We start from the raw sequence: 24,596 nt of genomic DNA on the forward strand, positions 1-24,596 counted from the left end.
ATTGTTACAAGGAAATTTCTTTACATTATTCTGATAAAGGTTGGCCCACGATGTTGTGTCCCCCTTTCCACCTTCTCCAAGATCAATCTAACTCTCCTCTCCCACAACCCATCCATTTTCCCTTCATCCATGTGCCTGATGTATCTCCCTCTACCACCAGCCCTGACAGTGTGTCCCATGCACTTATCACTCAATGTCTAATAAAACCTCCCTAACAGGATAGATATCCAAATGTTTCCAATATTGGGAGGATTTTGAATGAGAGGTCATGGTTTCAAGATAAAGAGTTGTCATTTTAAAATGAGTTGTGAATCGTTGGAATTCTGTCCCCTCCAGAGATTGTAGAAGGCAGGTGTCTGGAGGCATTTAAAGAGGAAGTAAAGCAGAAGAACAGGTTCCCAAGAATAGCAGGGTGAGCCTCCTCAATTACTATCAGCCAGTAGCACTCACAGCTACTGTAACAATAGCTTGCTTATGGCTAGAATAAACTCCTGTCTGAGCAGACATCTGGACTTATGCAATTCACCTATTGCCGCAACAGGTCTCCAGTGGATGCAATTCATTGGCTCACCTCTCTGCTTTAGAGCACCTAGACAACAGCAATACCTATGTCAGGCTGCTATTCACTGAGTACAGCTTGGCATTCAATCCCATCATTCCCTCAGTATTAATCACCAAGCTTCTAAACCTGGGCTTCTGTACCTTCCTCTGCAACTAGATCCTTGACTTCTGCCTATGATGATCTTCTCCTTGGGTCTAATAATGCTATTTAAAAGACATATTGGATAAATACATGAATAGGAAATGTTTAGAAAGATATGGGCCAAACTGGATTAGTTTAAGTGAGCACCTTAATCAGTATGGATGAGTTGGGCCAGGGGGCCTTTTTCTGTGTCTATGACTCAGTGAGACATTTTCCTAATCTGGTGCATTATCTTTATTTCTGAAAGATTAATTTCATTGTATAAACTCAGTCAATGGCCACATTATTAATTACACCTGTACTGCTCTCCATTAAAGCAAATATCTAATCAGCCAATCATGTGGCAGCAACTCAATGCATAAAATTCAAGGGGAATGGGCAAAGTGGCAAATGAAATACAATGTTAGAAAGTGTATGGTCATGCACTTTGGTGGAAGAAATAAACAGGCAGACTATTACTTAGCTGGGGAGAGAATTCAAAATGCAGAGATGCAAAGGGACTTGGGGGTCCTTGTGCAAGATACCCTAAAGGTTAACCTCTAGGTTGAGTCGGTTGTGAAGAAGGCGAATGCAATGTTGGCATTCATTTCTAGAGGTATAGAATACAAGAGCAAGGATGTGATGTTGAGGCTCTATAAGGCACTTGTGAGAACAGACTTAGGATACTGTGTGCAGTTTTGGGCTCATTATTTTAGAAAGGATATACAGACACTGGAGAGGGTACAGAGGAGATTCACGAGAATGACTGCAGGAATGAAAGGGTTACCATATGAGGAACGTCTGGCAGCTCTTGGGCTGTATTCCCTGGAGTTCAGGAGAATGAGGGGGGGATCTCATAGAAACATTGCAAATGTTAAAAGGCCTGAACAGATTAGATATAGCAAAGGCAGCACCTCTAGGAAGAGGTACAGTGGACGTTTCAGGCCGAGACCCTTCGTTGGGACTAACTGAAGGAAGAGTTAGTAAGAGATTTGAAAGTGGGATGGGTTAGGGTTATTCAAATCTCAAATAAAGTTATTTCCTATGGTAGGGGATTCTAGGACAAGAGGGCATGACTTCAGGATTGAGGGATATACTTTTAGAACTGAGATGCGGAGAAACGACTTTAGTCAGAGGGTGGTAAATCTGTGGAATTTGTTGCCACGAGCAACTGTGGAGGCCAAGTCATTGGGTGTATTTAAGGCAGAGATAGATGGGTTCTTGATTAGCCAGGGCATCAAACGGTATGGGGTGAAAGCAGGGGAGTGGGGATGACTGGAAGAGTTGGATCAGCCCATGATTGAATGGCGGAGCAGACTCGATGGGCCAAATGGCCTACTTCTGCACCTATATCTTATGGTCTTATTGTGTTAAAAGCACGCAGACGTTGTCAAGGGTTTAGCTGATGGCAGACCAAACATCAGAAGAATTCATCACCCTGACACAGTGGTGTCAAGAAAACAACCTCTCCCTCAATGTTGCAAGAGCAAAGGAGCTGGTTGTGGATTACAGGAGGAATGGAGATGGGCTAACCCCTATTGACATCAGTGGATCTGGGATTGAGAGGGCAAACGGCTTTAAGTTCTTCGGCATCCAAGTCACTGAGGACCTCACGTGGTCTGTACACACCAGCTGTGTGGTGAAAAAGGCACAACAGCGCCTCTTTCACCTCAGACAGTGGATGAAGTTTGGCATGTTCACCCAAATCCTAGGAATTTTCTACAGGGGCACAATTGAGAGCATCCTGATTGGCTGCATCACTGCCTGGTATGAGAACTGTACCTCCCTTAATCGCAGGATTCTGCAGAGAGTGGTGTGGACAGCCCAGCGTATCCGTAGATATGAACTTCCCATGATTCAGGACATTTACAAAGACAGGTATGAGAAAAGGGCCCGAAGGATCATTGGGGACCCAAGTCATCCCAGCCACAATCTATTCCAGTTGCTACCATCTAGGAAACGGTACCGCAGCATAAAAGCCAGGACCAACAGGCTCTGGGACAGTTTTTTCCACCAGGACATCAGACTGATTAACTCACGCTGATTTGAGTGTATTTCTATGTAACATTGACTGTTCTATTTATTATAAATTATTATAAATTACTATGATTGCACTGAGATGTAATATAAAGATTTTTACTCCTCATGTATGTGAAGGATGTAAGAAATAAAGTCAATTCAAATTCAAATTCAGAATGGGGAGGAAATGTAATCTAGGTGACTTTATCCATGGAATAGTTAATGGTTACTAGACAGGATCGTTTGAGTTTCACAGAAACTACTGATCTTCTGGAGTTTTCGTGCGCGACAGTTTCTAGAGTTTACAGAGAATTGTGCAAAAAGCAAAAAACCATCCAGAAAGCAGCAGTTCTGTGAATGAAAGCACTTTGTTAATGAGGGAGGTGAGAAGGGAATGGCCAGACTGTTTCAAGTTGGCAGGAAGGCGACAGTAACTCAAATAACCATGTTTTACAACAGTGGTGTGCAGAAGAACATCTCTGAAAAAACAACACTTCAGTCATTGAAGTGGATGGGCGACAGCAGCAGAAGACCACAAACGTACACTCGGTGGCTACTTTATTTGGCACAGGAGGTACCTAAGAAAGTGGCCTCTGAATGTATATGTAGCATCTTCAGCTGAGTGGGCCTCCAAAGTGATTGTTTTGTCAAGTTCACCTCGCACCCCCCACTGCAGAATAACTCATCTGATTGGTTTGGAGAGGTGGGGAAAGTACCGTGCTATCCATTGCGTATTGAGAGGAAATCTGTATGGTAGGGGCTGTGGAGATCACCACCTGTGGAGACTGGGTGGAATTATAGCAGCAGGTGGCCATGAACATACACCCAGTGGCCACTTTATTAGACACAGGAGTTACCTATAAAGTAACCTCTCCAAGTAGATTTTAACTGTATAAACTTGTTCATGAAGTGATAAGGGTGTGAATAAAAAAGCCTCTTTGCTTAGAGAATAGTAGTCAGCATTGCTTATGTGAATCAATGTTTATCTGCATTTTGTGTGTGTGACTATTACATTGGGATTCTGATTTGCTGGAAACTGTATGTGTGGAAAGGGGAGTTGGGGTCAGTGACTGTGTAATTTATTGTATTATATCGTACAGGCATGTACTAAGTTAATGTTTTACTAAGATTACTCCATATTTCTAAATTGAGTTCCAGTAGGTAGCATTTGAGCAGTTTAGTGAGCAGTTTCTGTCCAATATCACTGCACTGCGGTAAATTACCCAGAAAATAGTTTATTGTTAATTAAGGATACTTAAAGTATTTACTGGTGATTTATCACACAGTTTTTCATCTATTACTCATTTTGTTCCCATTGGAGCAAAAACCAAACTAAAATATGGTACTGGTGATCCGTTTTTATTCTGAATATCATTATATTAATTGAAAACAAGTGAAAGATAAGTAGGTCTCTGTGTGTAGCATACTGAATAATTGCTTATTCTTGCTCGTGAAACCCAGCCCATTTGATTCTCTTCATGCACTGAACATTTGTTAGCCCCACACAGTTCTGAATCAGGTTTAATATCACTGCAGTGTGTCGTGAAATTTGCTGACTTTGCAGCATCAGTAAAATGCAGTACCTAATAATACAGTAAGTGTTACAGTAAGTGTATGTAAGGAGTTTCTTCTTTTATGTTACTGTGTATGTTAATCAAAATGGTTTCTTTGTTATGTTAAATGCTGAGAAGGTTCTCTCGCTGCAGTTTGTTTGGGTTATCTATTTGATAAGAGGACAAATGAACCAATGGGTGTCCACGTTATTCTTATTTTGGGGTGATATTCTGTCTCATATGGTGGGGAAACGGGGGTTTTGGCGGAGAGACCGGGAGGATGACGGATGTGCTGGGAGTGCTCTGGTCAATCACTTCCGGTGGTACCGAGCTGCGAGTCAAGGGCGTCAGAGTGGATCGCAGGGTGAAGAAGGAAAGTCCCAAGCTCCAACTGTGCGCATGAAAAAATTGAACTTTGATAAGTCTAGCGCCTTTTTTTTCATTCCCTTTTGTATTGTACCTCTTTTAATCTCATAGTCCTAGTAAGATTTATCAAGTGTAACTTGTAAAATGTACATTGTGTGCTGGCTGATGATTGATGTCTGAGGCCGTATAAGGTGGCATTGCACAACAACTGACGTAACCGGGAGACAAGGTTGGGTGACGGACGGGTTTTCCCCTAGATAAATACGAGCCGATATAGCTGAGCGTTACATTTGTGGGGGCTCGTCCAGGATTGAATTTTCGGTGAGCTGTATAAATCGCCATGTTACGTAGTGCGGAGATGGATCGAGATAAGATTGCAAGCTGGTGTGAGTCAGAGGACGTACCGGTGAATCATGCGTGCGTGTTAAGTGGGGTGGATTTCCGCATTTCGGGAGATGCGTCAGTGCAGGGGTTGAGTTTGATCAAAGGTATGGGGCAGGTAGAACTGGTAGCTAGAAGGTGCAGTAATGAAGTGGAATCTAGCTGGGTGTTGGTTCGTATGAGTGCTGACGTCATGACGTTGGAACTGCCAGCAACGGTCAGCTTCCAGGGGGAAGGGGAGCAGTGGGGCCTCCACACCCTCCTGGAGGAAGAAAGTGAGGAGACACCGGAGGAGGAGCTGGATGAGACCCCAGGGGAGGTGCCAGTAACCAGTAGTCAGGGTCAGAGTAGGAAGGCTTGGCTAGGCCCCGTCCCCCAGCTAGAGGTGAGACCTCCGAGTTAGCAGCCGCCATTACCTCCCTGGTGAGAAGGGCCGAGGGGCCATGCCCGAAGCTGAGAATTTTCTCAGGAGCCACACCTACCCCGGAAGGGGAGGACGACTACGAGATATGGATTGAGAATACGTCCCAGTTGTTAGAGGCGTGGCCAGGCTCGGATGAGGAAAAGAGACAGCGATTGGTGGAAAGTTTGAGGGGAGGGACGGCCGGTGTAGTCCGGAAGCTGAAGACGGAATGGCCCTCGGCTTCCCTGGCGGAGTATCTGGAAGCTTTGGAGGGGGCGTTTGGAATGTCAGGAGATACCTGGGAACTTTTAGTGGAGTTTCACCACATGGGGCAGGGTAGAGGGGAAAAGCTCTCAGAATACATTTTTCGGCTGGAGAGAATGCTTACTGGGTTGTGGCGCTGAGGGGTAGTGAAGGCGGATGAAGTGGCGAGGTTGAGGATGAGTCAGATATTTAGTGGTTCCCTGAAGGAGGACAAGGTGGCTTGGAGTCTCCGGCAGTCCTATAAAAGGAGCCCCCCTCCATCATTCGGGCAGCTGATTAGAGAGGTGTGGGAGGAGGAGAGCGCGTTGGGCCGGAACAGGGGCTCAAGCCACCGGGGACAATCCTCAGCGGTACAGGAGGTGGTGGCCAGGTTGAGAACCGAGAAACCCAAGGGGTCCCAGGGGAGTAGGGACCTCCCCGTTTGAGGGGACGGACAGAGAGAATACCCCCTTTGGAGGACGGCCCGCGCAGTGGGCTGGGAGTGGCGGGCGTCCCGGGAGAATAGGGGTGGCGGGTAGCATGTGCTATAACTGTGGGAAAGAGGGGCACTTCCGGTGGGAATGTGAGTGGCTGGGGGTGTGCTACAGCTGTGGGAAAGAGGGACACTTTCGGAGGGATTGTGAGAGACAAGGTGCCCCGTGGAACGAAAGCCCCCTGAAGACTAAGGAGGGAGAGGTGTTGAGAAACTTAGGAGAGACTCGGTGAGAGAACGGACTGGAGTCTCTGGAGGAACACGTTCCCTGAAATCAGCCAGGGGACCACTGAAAGCCCAAGCCTTTATTCCGGATGGACTGGTGGTGCCCCATTCCAGCGTGTCCCTACGGATAGAGGGAATCTTTGCGAAAGCCATCCTTGACACAGGATCGCAGGTTACCTTATTGTACCGGTCGTTCTACTACACATATCTAAAGCATTTGCCAGTAACCCCATTTAAGGCCCTGGAGATTTGGGGTATAAGTGAGGGTGACTCCCCATATGATGGGTATCTGTCAATGACATTGGAACGCTCTGAGGGCGATGTGGGAGTGTTGGAAGCCCTTGAGACGTTGGTGTTGGTTTGTTCAGAGTTCGAAGAAGTGGGTGGCCCCCAGGGGCTGGATCCTGAGTGCAAACGAAGGACGGTGTGGTGTACCCAGGCGAGGCCGAAAGTGATACGGCCAGGGGAGGTGGTACTAGTGATAGGGACCCCCAGATTCCCCGGAGTACCGGCGGGCGAGGCCCTGTTAGTAGACACCCCGGAAGACCTTGAGGGAGAGTCCCGGTTCCCGGCTGGGGTGCTGGTGAGACCTGAATTGCAGAGGCACGCTGGATGGGGGTGATTGTAAGGAAGACAACGGAGAGGGAGATCACCTTTAAGCGCGGGATGCCCCTGGTGTTAAGCCAGCTGAAGGAGGAAGGGTTGAAACTTTCCCTGGATAAATGTCAGTTCTGTAAGATGTCAGTCAGCTATGTTGGACACAAAATTTTGCCAGATAGAGTGGCTACTGATCCGGCTAAGAGAGCCGCAGTGACCACCTGGCTGAGAGCCCAGAAGGTGAGTGCCCTGCGCTCATTTTTGGGGTTTTGTGGGTATTACCGGTGATTCGTGAAAGGATATGCTAAAATGAGTCACCCATTGAACCAGCTATTGTGTGGCTATCCACCTGTGAGGAAGAAAAGGAAGGGAGACCAAGGGCAGGAGGCAAGAGGATACTTGAACCCAGGGGAACCTTTTGGATCGAGGTGGGATGCTCAATGTGAGGAGGCGTTCCAATCTCTGAAAAGGGCGCTGACACAGGCCCCGGTGTTGGCTTTTGCTGATCCCCGGAAGCCGTATGTGCTGCACACTGATGCCAGTCGAGAGGGTCTGGGGGCTGTCCTGTACCAGGAACAGGGCAACAGATTGAGGCTGGTGGCATTTGTCAGCCAAAGTTTGTCGCCAGCTGAGAGAAACTATCCCACTCACAAGTTGGAGTTCCTGGCGCTGAAATGGGCGGTGGTGGACAAGTTGAGCGACCATCTATACGGGGTCATGTTTGAGGTGAGAACGGACAACAGTCCTCTCACTTATATTCTGACCTCGGCAAAACTGGACACTACTGGGCATCGGTGATTGGCGGCCTTGTCTGCCTATGAGTTCAGCCTGAAGTACCAGCCGGGAAGTCGGAACATCGATGCAGATGCTTTATCTCGTCGGGCGCATGAGGGGTCGGGCACAGATGAGGAGTGGGAGAGTGTCCCTGCCTCGGGAGTGAAGGCCATGTGTCAATTTGAGAGTGACGCTGAAGCAAGAGTCCCAATGGGGCTGAGCGTAGGTCCGCCAGAGAAAGCAGGATCTCCCAGTGGCCACACATTTTAATTCCACGTCCCATTCCCATTTTGATATGTCTATCCACGACCTCCTCTACTGTAAAGGTGAAGCCACACTCAGGTTGGAGGAGCAACGCCTTATATTCCATCTGGGTAGCCTCCAACCTGATGGCATGAACATTGACTTCTCTAATTTCCATTAATGCACCTCCTCCCCTTCTTACCCCATCCGTTATTTATTTATTATGTATTCATTTTTTCTCTCTCTCCTTTTTCTCCCTCTATCCCTCTCACTATACTCCTTGCCCATCCTCTGAGCTTCCCCCCTCCCCCTTTCTTTCTCCCTTGGCCTCCCGTCCCATGATCCTCTCATATCCCTTTTGCCAATCAACTTTCTAGCTCGAAGCTCCATCCCTCCCCCTCCTGTCTTCTCCTGTCATTTCGGATATCCTACTCCTCCACCCACTTTCAAATCTCTTACTATCTCTTCTTTCAGTTAGTCCTGACGAAGGGTCTCGGCCCGAAATGTCGACTGTACCTTTTCCAATAGACGCTGCCTGGCCTGCTGCGTTCACCAGCAACTTTTATGTGTGTTGCTTGAAATTCTAGCATCTGCAGATTTCCTCATGTTGAAGCTTTAAACAACATAACCAACATTATCAGCAAGTAACTTACCTACATTATCAGGAAGGTTTTTCTTCTGAAGTTAAGCCAGTCGGTGATGCATGTGCATTGTACAAATTGTGCAATTTAACATGTTACTTCATGCAGTTTACAAATGAATGTCACCACTGTGGGTAGATGTGAATATCTTGGGATCAACAGCAGCAAGGAAAAAAAGCAAAAATTCCTCAGATACTGGAAATTGAATTGAAAACTAGAAAATTCCCAAAATATTGAACGGGTCTGCTGGCATCTGGGGAGAGAGAAGTAACATTAATATTTAAACTCAATGAATTGTCTGACCAGCTCACTATTTTCAGCATTTTGTTTTTAAAACATTGGCTTTTGAAAGTAATAAATTGGATTGTATTTTTAAATACCAATTTAGAAACATCCAGAGTTTAACCAAGGTTAACTAATTATTGTTTGTAGATCTCTTTTACTGTGAGATTGCTATTCTGAGTCAAACATTAGACTAGGCTTGAAAATTGAACAAAACTGCACGTGCTGTATGTCTGAAATAAAAAATAGAAAGTGCTGGCAACTCTCATCAGTTCAGGTACCATCTGTGAGGAGAGAAACAGTCTGAGAAGCGTCTGTTTTTTTAATTTTAAATTTGGCTTCATTATTTTTAGTCCTGTTAAGTAACTTTTTTTGTCTGAAAATTTTGTGTCCATTGACATGTCTTAAGAGCATTAGGAATGATAGTCTGTATTATGATCCAGTGTGACAACTGGCTATGAGCAGCTGAGAGCACCAGTGGATCTAATACAAAACACAGAGCCCTGAGGAGAAAAGGAGAAATTTGTACAAATCTTTTTCTGTGTGGAAAGTGATTACAATAAATAAAGCAGGTGCTTTGTTCTGGGGTATACTGTATGTGCAGAAAATCCACCAAACACATCACAAGTGCATTAAAGAAATCCTTTATCATCGATTCTATTATTTTGTCTGGCATTTTTTGTAATACTTTAACAAGCCAGTTGCAATATGTTTCCTAGATTTGTCATGCCTGTGCTGTGGGTTGGAATCATTCCTGACTAACCCATTTTTTGACTGAATAAAGCATGTTGCAAGCATCTATTTTCAGACAGGCTGAGACGTGCTCACTATGATTTGCATTTGCATTTTAAGCAGGCAGGTGCAGCATTTCTTGAGTTTGTCCTAAAGCGATACACAGATCTGAAATATCTGAACCATGCTGAAAGGGAACACCTGCTGCTGAACCCACCCAAACTAGGCTGTACCTGCTGAAGATATTTCTATTGTTATTAATTGAGATGGCTTCAAGGCAACTATTTTATACATGACTTTGGACTCATAATTGTCTTATTGCACTTTAAAGTGGCATCTTGCTCTGTTTTAAACAAGTCTCATTCTCAGAGTCAAAAACATGCCACAGCCCAGTCTTTGACTAAGCTTTAACATGCCTCCATGAATCATTATTTTTGATGTATGGAGGATGTTACACGTAACATTATACAAGATTCAGCCTGCAAAACAATGAAGAGCTCCTTTGTTTGAGCATTAATAAGAAACTTAAAGGTTTAAATAAACATAGTATGCTTATTGACCTGAGAGAAATTAATACATCTTTAACAACTAATCATTGATTTCAAATGGATTATTGCTTTCTTTAAAAATAACAGGGATACTGTGTTATGAGCATGTTAAGCTCTTAGTCCACTGATATTCCCAATAATAAATTCAGGTTTTAAATTCTTTCCCATTTAATGCTGGGGTGGGGTAACTTTTGGGCCGGAGACATAAGTTTCCTTTGCATGATCATAAATTTAAATGATTTGATTTGCTTAGCATTTACCCATAAAAATCATTATAGCTATTAGACTTGCCATTTTCACAGAGAAACGCTGAGCAGTTTTCATTGTCTCTGTAACTTTTTGCAGGCTAAGCTGTTATCGTTGATATTAGTTGATTGCAACACTAGACAAGAGTTGAAATTATAAAGACAATATTCTTCTGTCTTATCTTAAAGCCTTAATTAAAATAAATATTTTTGGAATTGCCAAAAAGAAATCATTTTCATTTCAATAGTGTCTTTAGCCAAAAGAAAATGTTGACAGAAGGGCAGAAAAACACACACACACTCTCTCTCTCTCTCTCTCTCTCTCTCTCTCACACACACACACACACACACAATGTATGAAACATTCTGTCAAGAGTTTAGAGGTACGGTTAAGAGTTCAGGGATATGAACAAAAGCTTGTTTGAGATTATTGCTTTTGAGAAGGGCTAAAAGAGAAACGGAGAGGCCAGAAGTGTATTAGAGATGTTTAGAAAGGCAGTCTGAAGCTGCTTTGCTGATGCTGGAACAAAGCATAATGGTACCTGCAAAGATACAGCATCAAAAGAGCTATGGTTTCTGACAAGGTTGCATGAAGTCATTTCAGAACTCAGGAGGAGCAGGAATTTGGATAGGTTTAAAGATAGTTTAATTTCAACATAATGAAAGATAGGGAACCTATGGACAAGGCCAAGAAGATTTGGGATCCATTAAGGTTAGGCAGCTTAGAGGTCATGGATAGTAAAGGATAGGAGAACAGCAAAAAAGAGATTGAAATCAATAAGTGACCAGAGTGAGGATGGATACTTCTGTAATGGAAGCACTGTGGAAGGGATGTTGACAATGTTGCCAAACTGGAAGTGAGTCATATTGCTGCTGGACAAGATGTACACAGTGAAGCTTAGACAGGATGCCAAGGTCCACATTCTGAATTGGGCTGAGCAAGCAGCTCTGGGAGGGTTATGCTAGGTCTTCAGAAAATTAGTTTTGCTTTTTCCATTGTTCAGTAGACTTCTGTTCAACTTGGAGAATTCCTCAGGCTCCCACAGGAATAATATTGAATTATTCCTTGTTGAATCAAAATTGAAATACCTTCAACTCAGAAATTCTGGGATGGAGTCCCAAGCCATCAATAAGCCACTCAGAAAACAGTCACTCCTTTTCCGATGGAGGGATGCACCCACCATCTGAGCCATGATGTTGGTGTGGCTTCACCCACCTGAAAAGAGATATTAGTCCGTGGCCATATCCAAGTTGAAGGCCTCCTCTGTGAAGCTGTCTGCCTGGCACATGAAAGATTGGTACTAGCAGACTGTGTTGGTTATTGACCCGAAAAATACACTTCATTGTGTGTTTTGACGCTTCAATATACATGTGACAAATAAAGCTAATCTTAAAGATCCTAATCTTAACCCTCACTCATCTGCAATTACTGCCACCCTGAATCCTTTTTGTTATTGCAGGGCTGCAGTGTCTGTAACAATGGCCCTGATTTCACTGGCGAATGCCTAAAGATAGAATTCCAGGTTTGCATATAAATCTGTTGTATCCATTTAGAGACAGGTACCTATTTAAGTGATGACATATCTGTAATGCAAGTTATTCATGTAGATTTACACACCATCTCTAGCTAGGAGAATTGCAAAAATCCAGTTACCATGTGAAGACACTTTGAGATTTAAATCACTTGTCTAAATTTGTAATTTTTGCATTTGTCAATCAATACTGTTCTCATCAGCAAAAAATAAAATCCCCCACATATCTATACCAGGCAGGCAGCATTCCCAGTCTATCAAATTTTGTGTAAAAGTATTCAAAATGCAGTAGTTCTGTGCATGGATGTTATATGGAAATACAATTTTTATTGGGTTAATATGACACCTTGGGAATAATTTCAAGTACTAGTGTTTAGTGGGCACTTACAAAGAGAAAATCGACATACACCTATGTTTTAGAATGTCACAAGAAATATAGATGCTGCAGTTTCCACTGAATGTGGCCTCAGGGCAGGAGTCTGTAAGCGAAGCAAATAAGTGAGACAGTGCTGAGGTATGCTTGTGGACACCTGTCTGGCACGTTCTTGCGGCAGGGATTTTGATCTATGTGACAGGTTTGCACTTGCCTGGATGTTATCATACTTACTGCTTGAAGCTTACTGAATATCCTTGTCCCTTATATAAGGCATATTCTGTCTCTAAGTACCCAACTGTGAGTGTTATGACATGCTAGCAGATGCAACTGCTTAATACTTTGGCAGCCTCTAATTGATCTAAAATGGAACTGAATGTTTCACCCACTTTTAACGCAAATCAATACTACTTCCATAAAATCTGCTATAGAGCTGGGTAAATGCGCTCTAGAAGAAAGGTTTTTAGTACGTTGTGTAGCCACTAATTCCACACTTTCTGGCATCTGCTCCCTCTGTCCGTATTTCCACTCTGATACAATAATGCCTTCCTGCAGTTCACACACTTATTCAGTCTTCATGTCACTGTTTCAACAGTCTGACACCCCACCCCAAAATGGCAAGGAGTTTTAATACAGTACATGTAACAGCATTTTCCTAACCTCTCTTTTTGATTCCTCAATTGTCATAAGGATTAATGCTTTATGAAGACTTTATCATTTTTAATGCCTCATTTGAGCATTCACTTAGTGTTCCACACTCCAGTAAAATTACCCTGCTTTCAGGAAGTGTGTTCTAAAATCCTTTGAGCTCCAGACCAAATAGGGTGACTAGGGGACCAATATACATTTGTTTAACAAAATGTATCAGGTCAACAGCACGAGTCTGTCAGGTAGCCAGTGCATTTCACCACCTCTCTGACCTGAACTTCACACCTTGTCTTATCTTTTATTCTCCCACCCTAATCTCTCTTTCTGCAAATGGACATTAATTATTGTTTGACCTCATTTCCTCAAAGCACTTAGTGATAATAGATTTTTGTTACAAGTGCACTAAGTGCAAAAAATTCTTGTTGGTAATATAGGCAGAAAACAAAATGTGTTCAAACAAAGAAATGGGCAGAATCTGAAATCAGCTAGGATACCAGACCAGGTCAGCAATTTTTACATTATTATTTCTCTAGTTGTGGAAGCTGAAGATTGTGCCAGCATTTACATCCAGCCATAATTACTCCATTATATTTCCAAGTGTGACTTGGAGTGGAACTTGTAATTAAAGGCTCCCTCAAATCCCAGTTGACCTTGTCTGTTGTGGTTGGTGTCACAGATTTGGAATTTGCTGTGTGTTCAGTCTCAGTGAGTAACTGCAGGTTATTTAGATGATACAAACTGCACTCAAAGTGAATTAGTAAAGGAGGAAATGATTGTCTAGGATGGTGGATGGGGTTCTTACTAAGTGGGTCACATGGTCTATGATGACGTTGAAGTTCTTGAGTGCTGTTGGAGATGCGTTTACCAGACAAGCGAACGGCTTACAACAGAACATAAGAAACAAATTGGACCTTTGCCCCTGCTCCACTATTCAATAATATTGTGTCTAATCTTTTACTTCAGTGCCATTTCCTTGCATTAATCCCATATCCTTTGATTCCTATAACATCTAAAATGTCTATTGATCCTTGCCTTGAATATACATAACAAATGAGCCTGTATGTCCCTTTTGAGAAGGTATTGCTTGCATTATCACCCTCTAACTGCCCTCATTTCATAGCTTTTATTATTTTTTCTATCTCGAATTGTCCCCATTAACTCTTTGGCACCCCTGGCCTCACTTTCTCAGAGATACTACTTTTGTCCTATCCAATCCTCCCCCACCCTCTCTGCAAAGTAAAGCTAATTTGTTTTCTATATTTCCTAACTCTTTCCACAGATGCTGCCTCAACATCAGAGTATGTATTTTATCTGGTGTCTAGAAATTGTCTAGATATAATCCTTTGAATTATTAGTTTGTGAACTAAATTATTGTTTTCAATCCAAGACAGATGAGTGAATCGCAGAGAATACAAAATCACTAAGGCAGCCCACCTAATCTATGTGGACAGTGCTGAGAAGAGAATAGCCGCTCAATATCTTTGTGGAAGATTAGCGGAGAAGGACTAAATGGGTAAGTAATAATAGGCATCCATTAGTCTCGTGAGACCATGGGTTTGCGCCTTGGAAGGTTTTCAGGGCGCAGGCTTGGGCAAGGTTGTATGGAAGACCAGCAGTTGCCAATGCTGCAAGTCTCCCCTCTCCACACCACCGATGTTGTCTAAGGGAAGGGCACTAGGGCCGATACAGCTTGGCACTGGTGTCGTCGCAGAGCAATGTGTGCTCAAGGACACAACATGTTGCCTCAGCTGAGGCTCAAACTAGCGACCTTCAGATCACTAGACCAACGCCTTAACCGCTTGGCCACGTGCCAACACATGGGTAAAAATCAATGGACCTTTGGAAATGCAAAGGTTAATCAAGGACAGCCAAGCACATTGACATGTTAGCTTCAGGTCCTGGGTATTTATCATACATCTATTTTTTCCTTCTACTGTTTTCTTATTTAAGTTAATTCCAGTAAGTGATCCATAATTCATCTCCCTGGTCAGGAAAATTATTTTCTTCTACAATGCACAGACTGGCAAAAATTAATTACTCCACATTTCTTCTGTTTTCTTATTTACACTGCAATATTAACCGCACATGTTGTAAAGGGTCACTTCCCTCCTGACTGGCCTATTAACTTGTTTATTTTAATATCCCCTTATCTCCTATTTATTTTTTAGGTCTACCAGCATTTTATGTAATTTAATTTTGATCCCTTTGAAATGGATGTCCCTTGAGACCTAATCAATTAACTTGATTATTCTATTCATATATACTCAGTGATCACTTTATGAGATACCTCTTATACCTATAAAGTGGCTACTGAGTATATGTTTGTGGTCTTCTGCTGCAGTAGCCAGTCCTCTTCAAGGTTCGACATGTGTATGCAGAGATTTTTTGTTTGCACAGTACTGTTACAATGTATGGCATTTGCCTTCCTGTCAGCTTGAACCAGTTTGGACATTCTTCTCTGATCTCTCTCATTAGCAAAGCATTTTCACCAACAGAATTGTTGCTCACTAGAAGTTTTTTGCTTTTTGCACCATTCTCTGTAAACAATGGAGACTGTGTGCATGAAAATCAGAGGAGATCCATAGTTTCTGAAATACTTAAACCACTCTGTTTGGCACCACCAATCATTCCATGGTCAAAGTCACTTAGAAGACATTTCTTCCCCATTCTGATCTTTGACCTGAAAAAAAATGAACCCTTTGTCCATGTCTGAATGCTTTTATGCTTTGAGTTGAGGCAACTTGATTGGCTGATTAGGTATTTGCATTAAAGAACAGGTGTACAGATGTACCCAATAAAGTAGCCTCTAAGTGCGTATTTATTTATTTATTTATTTATTTATTTGCAGTTGCTACTTGGTTTGAATTTCTTAACACCTCCATCCCAATCCTACAAATTTTCCTTCGCCATTCTGATAAAAGATTCTTCCAGCTTTGAGACTACAACCTTTTGCTTCAGTAGCTATTCAGTTAAAAAAAAATTAATTTATAGTTGCTTAACTAATGTCCTGCATACTAACTAATATTCAATAAAGTACCTACCCAATTGATTAATTAATTAATAACTTAGGTTGGAGGAACAACACCTTATATTCCATTTGGGTAGCCTCCAACCTGACGGCATGAACATCGATTTCTCAAACTTCCAGTAATGTCTCCCCCCCACCTTCACTACTACCCACCCCCTTGTTCTTGTCTTGTGTTATCTCGGCTGGTGGCACAGTGAGATCAGCGGCGGGCTTGAGAACAGAGGTTCCCGGGTTCGATCCAGTGACAGACCGCCCCCATGCACGCTCTCCATCCGGGCCGTTTCATTGTCGAGCTTGCAACTTGGCCTCGTACAATAATACTGCGAAATGTCTGTGCGAGGAGTGGCGCCCCACACAGACTTTTGACCTGCACCTTGTAAGGCATGAAAATGCCTGACGCTGGCCTCTCATGGTCTGAGTCGATGTCGTCGTCATCGTCACCATCATCATCATCATGTGTTATCTCCTTTCCCGCCCATCGCCTCCCTCTGGTTCTTCTTCTCCCCCTGCCCTTTCTTTCTTTCTTCCATGTCCTTCTGTCTCTTTCACTAATCAACCTCCTAGCCCTTTGCTTCATCCCTCCTTCTCCAGGTTTCATCTAGCGCCTGGCATTTCTCTCTCCCCTCCCCCCACCTTTCAAATCTATTCCTCAGCTTTTTCTCTCCAGTCTTGCCGAAGGGTTTTGGCCCAAAACGTCGACTGTACTTTTTTCCATAGATGCTGCCTGGCCTGCTGAGTTCCTCCTTTTGTGTGTGTTGTTCGGGTTTCCAGCATCTGCAGATTTTCTCTTGTTTGTAGCTAATTGATTGCTAGCTGCTACCAACTTGCAGTTTAATTTTCAATTTGATAAAATACTATTTGTATTTATGATCAGCTAGCAAAACTTGAAGGATTTTTTTGAGAATTTATGTCTTTGAAACTCCATTGAGCAGAGATATATTTTTTATGAGCTCTGCAATAGAAATTAATCAGCAATTCAATTGCTAAATGTAGCTGTGATCATTTATATGTATGACGTTGGCTCCCATAAATTACAAATGTGGCCGATTATGCACAGATGCAGAGGAACTGCGCATGCATTGCAGTGTCAGAATTATTATATCACATGTGCAGTTATTTACCATAAGCAGAACCTCAGAAATGAGGATGATTTGTTTCTACTCGGGTTTTGTGGCCTCAGAGGTCAATATGGGAACTGCAGACTTTCCCACAGACTGAGCGAAGGGTGGCTGACAGGACAGATAAGAAGGTAGCTCATAAGATGATCCTTCTGCTGTCTATGCTGGTCTCTGTGTGCTCCTGATCCATGCTCTGGAGGCTCTCATAACATCTGAAATGCTCCTTTTCCTCTTTGATGAGTCATACACCAGAGATTCCCAGCGGTCTGTGGAATAGCTTCACATAAACTTTGTATACATTCCATGAATTTATCTCCTCTGTGTCCCTGGCAACCTTTCCACTTGACAGAGCTTGGAATAGTGTGTGTTTTGGAAGACTAGTGTTAGGCATGCAGATGATGTAGCTTGCTGATAAGGCAACTGCGAAAGCAAGAGTCTCACTGCTGGGGATGTTGGCCTGGGAGAGAGTGGTGACATTCGTTTATTCAATAGGTTTCAATAGGTACATTTAATGTCAGAGAAATGTATACAATATACATCCTGAAATTCTTTTTCTTCGCAAGCATCCAAAAAAACAGAGGAGTGCCGTAAAGAATGAATGACAGTTAAATGTTAGAACCCCAAAGCGTTGCCCAAATCCCCCTCCCACACACAAGCAGTAGCAAGGAAACAACCACCCCCCGACCAACAAAAAAGCATCAGCACCCCCCCACTGAGTACTCAAGTGAGCAGCAAAACATCAATAAAGACACAACTTGCAGTACCCTAAAGACTACTTGTTCACCCGGTATTTGACATACCACAGGCTCTCTCCCTCCCTAATAAAGGGAAAAGAAGTGTCCCCGTTTCGCAGCAAGAGGGGAGACATAACAAAACAACTTGCTGATTTGTGGTGTTAGAAGTCTGTTGCGTCGCGTTTTCCCAGCTCTGTGCCTCTGAGCACACAACCAGCAGCAAGCCTGCTGCTTCCGATCTTCCTTGTTCTCCCACAATGCACCTGCCTTGAATCAGCCCGCCTCCAGAGCCACAAAAATCCGGCACCCTGAAGGCGCACTAGTCTTCTAGCCGCGTACTTGGCATATCGAAAAGCGGCTGGTCGTGAGGCCCAGAGAACGGGTCCCATTCCTGCAAAGAACCGAAGTCAGAGTGTAGCTCCAGGTCGGGGTCTTCAAAAGAACTGTGAAAGGGAAAAATGAGATATCAGAGATAGAAATAAAGCTGTTTCCAAAGATGTAAGCAAGGCAGTCACCGTTTAGCACCATCATCACTCAGAATCAGGTTTATTATCACCTGCATGTGACATAAAATTTGTTAACTTAGCAGCAGCAGTTCAATACATTACATAATCTAGAAGAGAAAAAAAAAATAAAATAAATAAATAAGCAAGTAAATCAATTATGTTTATTGAATAGATTTTTTAAAATATGCAAAAACAGAAATACTGTATATTAAAAAAAAAGTAAGGTAGTGTCCAAAGATTCAATGTCCATTTAGGAATCAGATGGTAGAGGGGAAGAAGCTGTTCCTGAATCACTGAGTGTGTGCCTTCAGGCCTCTGTACCTCCTACCTGATGGTAACAGTGAGAAAGAAAAGGGCATGTCCTGGGTGCTGGACGTCCTTATTAATGGACACTGCCTCTCTGAGACACCGCTCCCTAAACATGTCCTGGGTTCTTGTAGGCTAATGCCCAATATGTAGCTGACTAGATTTACAAACTTCTGCAGCTTCTTTTGGTCCTGTGCAGTAGCCCCTCCACACCAGACAGTGATGCAGCCTGTCAGAATGCTCTCCACAGTACAACTATAGAAATTTTTGAGTGTATTTGTTGACATGCCAAATCTCTTCAAACTCCTAATGAAGTATAGCCGCTGTCTTGCCTTCTTTATAACTACATCGATATGTTGGGACCAGGTTAGATCCTCAGAGATCTGGACACCTAGGAACTTGAAACTGCTCACTCTCTCCACTTCTGATCCCTCTATGAGGATTGGTATGTGTTCCTTCGTCTTACCCTTCCTGAAGTCCACAATCAGCTCTTTTGTCTTACTGACGTTGAGTGCCAGGTTGTTGCTGTGGCACCACTCCACTAGTTGGCATATCTCGCTCCTGTATGCCCTCTCATCACCACCTGAGCTCCACCTCTTCCAGTGCATTTGGAGGATTTGGTAGAGAAAGCATTGGTACTATTTTTCCAGCATCTCAAAGATGCCCTATCAGCAGTGTGCACCTGGACTAGAGGGTAAAGCTTACATCTGTAGATTAGTTACCTCATCCCTTCCTGGCCAACTGACAACAAATGCTAATTGAAGATGTGGTTTTTTACCTTATGATGTTAATGATTTCTTAGCATTTCTGGAGTAAAGGTTCCAATCTGCCTTGGGATTAACAGCCATCCTTTGTTGATCAGCTCCATAACAAGAGCCAAGATGACACCAGTGAACCACAGGTACATTCTGCAGGCTACGTACAATACTTCTAAATATAACTCTTTAGAATTATTCCTACTGCAAACTGCAGTATGTAATTCCCATTTAACCAATGTACTTGTAAATATCTTTTCATGATCTACTGGTTTCACGATCTTCTGAAGGGCTCAGCAGACCAAGAAGTACAGCATCTTTAAGCAGGTGAAGGTTCATTGTCCTGGCCAGGAGGGATGAATCCAAACCAGGCTGAAATGCAGAGGGATGAGGCCTGTTCTAGCCAGTATCCTGTTGGCAAATGTGCAGTTTCTGGAGAGCAAAATTGTGGACCTGAGGGCAAAATTGCTGCATGGAAGAGAAATTAAAGATTATTGTATTCTGTGTGACCGAGATGTGGCTTACTCCCAGCAAGCTAGATACAGAGATCAGACCTGAAGGCTTCTCGATTTACAGAATGGCCCAAACTGCTGATTCGGGAATGGCAAAATGAGGAGGTGTGTGTTCATGATCAAATCTCGGTGGTGCTCCGATGTGGCGGTTTTTTTTAACTCGCGTACCCCTGACATTGAACACCTAATGGTCAAATGCCATCCATTCTACCTACCTAGAGAGTTCTCCATAATCCTAACCACAGTTTACATACCACCAGTGGCCGACTATAAACAAATGCGTGAAATACAGTATGATGCCGTCTCCAAACAAGAAACGCATTCCAGTGCATTTCAAATCATAGTTGGGGACCTCAACCAGGATTGTTTGAAGAAAACCCTGCCCAACTACCATCAGCATATAACTGGCAGTACAGAGGTCCTAACACACTAGACCACTATTATACTAAGATAAGGAATGCCTACCATTCCACCCCCAAACTGCATTTTAGTAATTCTGATCACTTGGCTGTCCTTCTCCTACCTGCATACAGCAGAGGCTAAAGAGCAAGGCTCCAGAGATTAGGACAACAAAGAGGTGGTCATGGGAGACAGAGGAGCGGCTATGGGATTGCTTCAAGTTGGCGGACCGGGCCATGTTCAAGGACTTATCTGTGGATCTGAATGAATCCACCATGGTTGTCATGGACTTTATTAAAACAGTTATAGATGAGTGAGCCCTACAAAATCATTCAGTCTTTCCCAGCCAGAAGCCCTAGATGAACCACGAGATCCACAATCTCCTGAGGGCCAGATCAGAGGCATTCAAGTCTGGTGACCAAGAAAGTTGCAATAGGTCCAAGGACAGCCTCCAGAAAACCATCTCACAGGCAATGTGGCAATTCCAAACTAAACGTGAATCAATAAAGCATGCTCGACATTTGTGGCAAGGCTTGAATACTATCAGGTCTGATAAAATTAAATCAAGTAACATAGATGACAACAGGGGTTTGCTTCCACGTGAGCTCAATGCCTTCTATGCTCACTTTGACCATCAAAGCATGAAGGAAGCATCGCAAACTCCCACAGACCCCAATGATCCTGTGATTTCAGTCTCTGAGGCCAACGTATGAGCAGCCTTCAGAAGGGTGAACCCATGAAAGGCATCTGGCTCAAACGAGGTACCTACCAAGTACTAAAAGCTTGTGCTGATCAACTGGCTGGATAGTTCACTGAGATCTTCAACCTCGCACTTCAGCAGTCTGGTGTACACACCTGCTTCAAGCAGGTTTCTTAGGTGCCTAAGAAGAGTGTGGTAATCTGCCTCAGATACTTCCATCAAGTAACACTTACATCCACAGTGATGAAGTGTTTTGAGAGGTTGGTGATGGAACATATCAACTCCTGCCTGAGAAACGACTTGGGTCTGCTCCAATTTTCCTACCTGAGCAACAGTTCCACAGTAGATGCCATCTCACTGGCTCTTCACTCAACCCTGGAACATCTGGACAGCAACAATGCAAACATCAGGATGTTCCTTACCACCTATGGCTCAGCATTCAATACCATCTTCCCTTCAGAACTAATTAATAAGATTCAAGATCTTGGCCTCAATACTTCCTTGTGCAATTAGATCCTCAATTTCCTCACTTGCAGATTCCAGTCATCTTGGACTGGTAACAACATCTCCTCTACCATCACCATCAGCACAGGTGCACCACAAGGCTGTGTGCTTAGCCCCCTTCTCCACTCACTTTACACTTATGACTGTGTGGCTAAGCACAGCTCTAATGCCATATTCAAGTTTGCTTACATAATCAAGGTTGCAGGCCAAATCAAAGGTGGCAAAGAGTCAAAATATAGGAAAGAAATTGAAAATCCGGCTGAGTGGTGCTATAATAACAACCTTTTACTCAATGTCAACAAGACCAAGGAGCTGATTATTGACCTCAGGAGGAGGAAACCAGAGAAGTATAAGAGCCAATTTTCATCAGAGGATCAGAGGTGGAGAGGGTCAGCAACTTTAAATTTCTTGGTGTTATTACTTCAGAGGACCTGTCCTGGGCCCAGAATGGCAGTACTTCTATTTCCTCAGCAGTTTGTGAAGATTTGGCAAACTTTGACAAACTTCTATAGATATGGTGTGGAGAGTATATTGATTGGCTGCATCACAGCCAGGTATGGAAACACCAATGCCCGTGAACAGAAAACCCTACAAAAAGTAGTGGATACGGGACTGTCCTTCACAGGTAAATCCCTCCCAATCATTGAGCTCATCTACATGAAACACTGTTGCAGCAAAGTAGCATCCATCATCAGGAACCCCCACCACCCAGGACATGCTCTCTTCTTGCTGCTGCCATCAGGAAGAAGGTACAAGAGCATTGGGACCCACACCACCAGGTTCAGGAAAACTCAGGCTCTTGAACCAAAGGGGATAACTCCACTCAACTTTGTTTGTCCCATCATTGAAATGTTCCCACAACCTTTGGACTCACTTTCAAGGACTTTTCATCTCATGTTCTTGATACTTACTGCTTATTTATTTACTGTTATTAATTCTTTCTTTTTGTACTTGCACTGTTTGTTGCCGTTTCCACACTGGTTGAATGCTCAAGCTGGTGCGATCTTCCATTGATTCCATTATGGTTATTATCCTATTATGTATTAATTGAGTATGACCACAAGAAAATATATCACAAGATTGTATATGGTGACATAATGTACTTTAATAATAACTTTGCTTTGACCTATCATATTTTCATGATCATTTCCCTGGTGTCTCACCACCGAACCTTTCCTAATTCCCATGATCACCTCTTTAAGCCTACTCTGGCCTCCTGCATGGTCCCTAATCATTGTTATTGTGTAAATTTACTCCCTGGAACTAATCATTCCTCTCTCCCTAATCATGACTTCAATCTTCACCACGTATTCCCAGCGTTCTCCTCAACATTGTGATTCTCTCTCTGCGAGAGAGAAGCTCACCCATTCTACACAGCCTTCTCCCTGGCACACCCCGATAAATTCTACCACAGGATCTTCTTTCCATGATTATCACCCTTCCCTACTACTGCTCACACATTTTTGACTTGTATAATCCCTTCCACTACCCCCCTCCATCACCCCCTGCATCTTGACAGGATAGCAAAGCAGAAGGGATTAATGTATAGCATGTGCCAATGCTTATGAGACATAGGTCGAATTGGGCCTTTTTAGGTGATATAAAATGGACCCTTGCAGCCTCATTCAAAACTGCCGTGGATTCCTCAAACAGAATCCTTTCAATGTATGAAATGATACACTCTTAGACTGCTTTTTTTCTCTCCTTAATTTTTTGACCTTCTAAAGGCAATTAAAATCCTTTCTAAATCTATGCCAGCATCTGCAACCATTTTTTCTCAACATTCCAGGTATGTTACTGATGTTCTAAAATATTACCAAACCATTGACTTCTTTGAAAATATTCTGAAGGCCCCACTAATCCCTTAATAATTCAAACACTTAAGAGTTTCACATTTGGCCTACTTGTGAAACTCTTAAGTGTTTGAAATATTAAGGGATTATTCAAATACTAAAATACTATTGGCAGAGCTAGGAAAATATCATATAGAGCCAGACTAAGGTCCCCAAATTTCAGAAAAACATAAAAGGAAAATATGGAACAAGTAATCAAAAAAGCAAGTCACCGTAAAGCACAAGATCTTGGAGGGCACCACTCAGTGACTAAAGTGCTGGACTAAAAAATTCATCTAGAGTCAAAGACCTGAATGATTTCCAATGTGTTACAGTTGTAAACCTGCCTTTCTTTTAAGTATTTGTTGAATTGTATTTTATTTTATCTATGTGACCTTTTGCAAAATAATTATACCACTGAAAACATGTGCCGATCAACTGTCTGATGTTCAAGGACATGATCAACTTCTCACTTCTGCAGTCTCAGTTTCCCCCCATTTCAAAAAGACAGCAATCATACTGGTGGCCAAGAAGAGCAGAGTGAACTGCCTCAATGACTATCGACTGGTAGCACTCACATCTACCATGTTGAAGTGCTTTGAGAGCATAGTTATGGCTAGAAGTAACTCCTGCCTGAGCAAGGATCCGGACCCACAGCGATTCATCTACCACCACAAAAGGGTCTCACTGGCTCTCTAATCTGCTGTGGAACATCTAGACATCAGCAAAACATATGTCAGGCTGCTACTTATGCATTACAGTTCAATACAATCATCCCTCTGTATTAATCAACAGGCTTCTAAACCTGGACCTCTGTACCTACCTCTGTATCAGGACCCTCGACTTGCTCATCAGGAGATCATAGTTCAGTACTGATCAGTGATAATGTCACCTACTCACTTAGAATCAACACAGACACACTTCAAGGGTATATGCTTCGCCCACTGTTATACCCTCTCTCCATTCATAACTGTGTGGCTCAGAACAACACAAAACAAAAAAAAATCATATCATATGGGACGGTGATAATAAACCTAATTCTGATTCTGATTCTGTTTAGCATGTTTTTATTCCTTTGATGTAAGTTTAGAGCAATGAATTTAGGGGAGCAAAACTTTTTGTTATTTTTATTTCTTTTTTTGTTTTTATTTGTTATTCTTTTGCTTATTTTTAAGATACTGATATTCCATTAAAATGAAGGTTTTAACAGTTTGGGAATAAA

At 43.0% G+C, this 24,596-nt stretch overlaps 1 pseudogene; it reads left to right on the forward strand.

Annotated features, from left to right (window-relative positions):
- Positions 1 to 4,978: 4,978 nt before the first annotated feature.
- On the forward strand, positions 4,979 to 6,373 carry LOC140210540 (modulator of apoptosis 1-like; annotated as a pseudogene).
- The last annotated feature ends 18,223 nt before the right edge of the window (positions 6,374 to 24,596 follow it).

This window comes from Mobula birostris, chromosome 2 (assembly GCF_030028105.1).
Source record: "Mobula birostris isolate sMobBir1 chromosome 2, sMobBir1.hap1, whole genome shotgun sequence".
NCBI lineage: Eukaryota > Metazoa > Chordata > Chondrichthyes > Myliobatiformes > Myliobatidae > Mobula > Mobula birostris.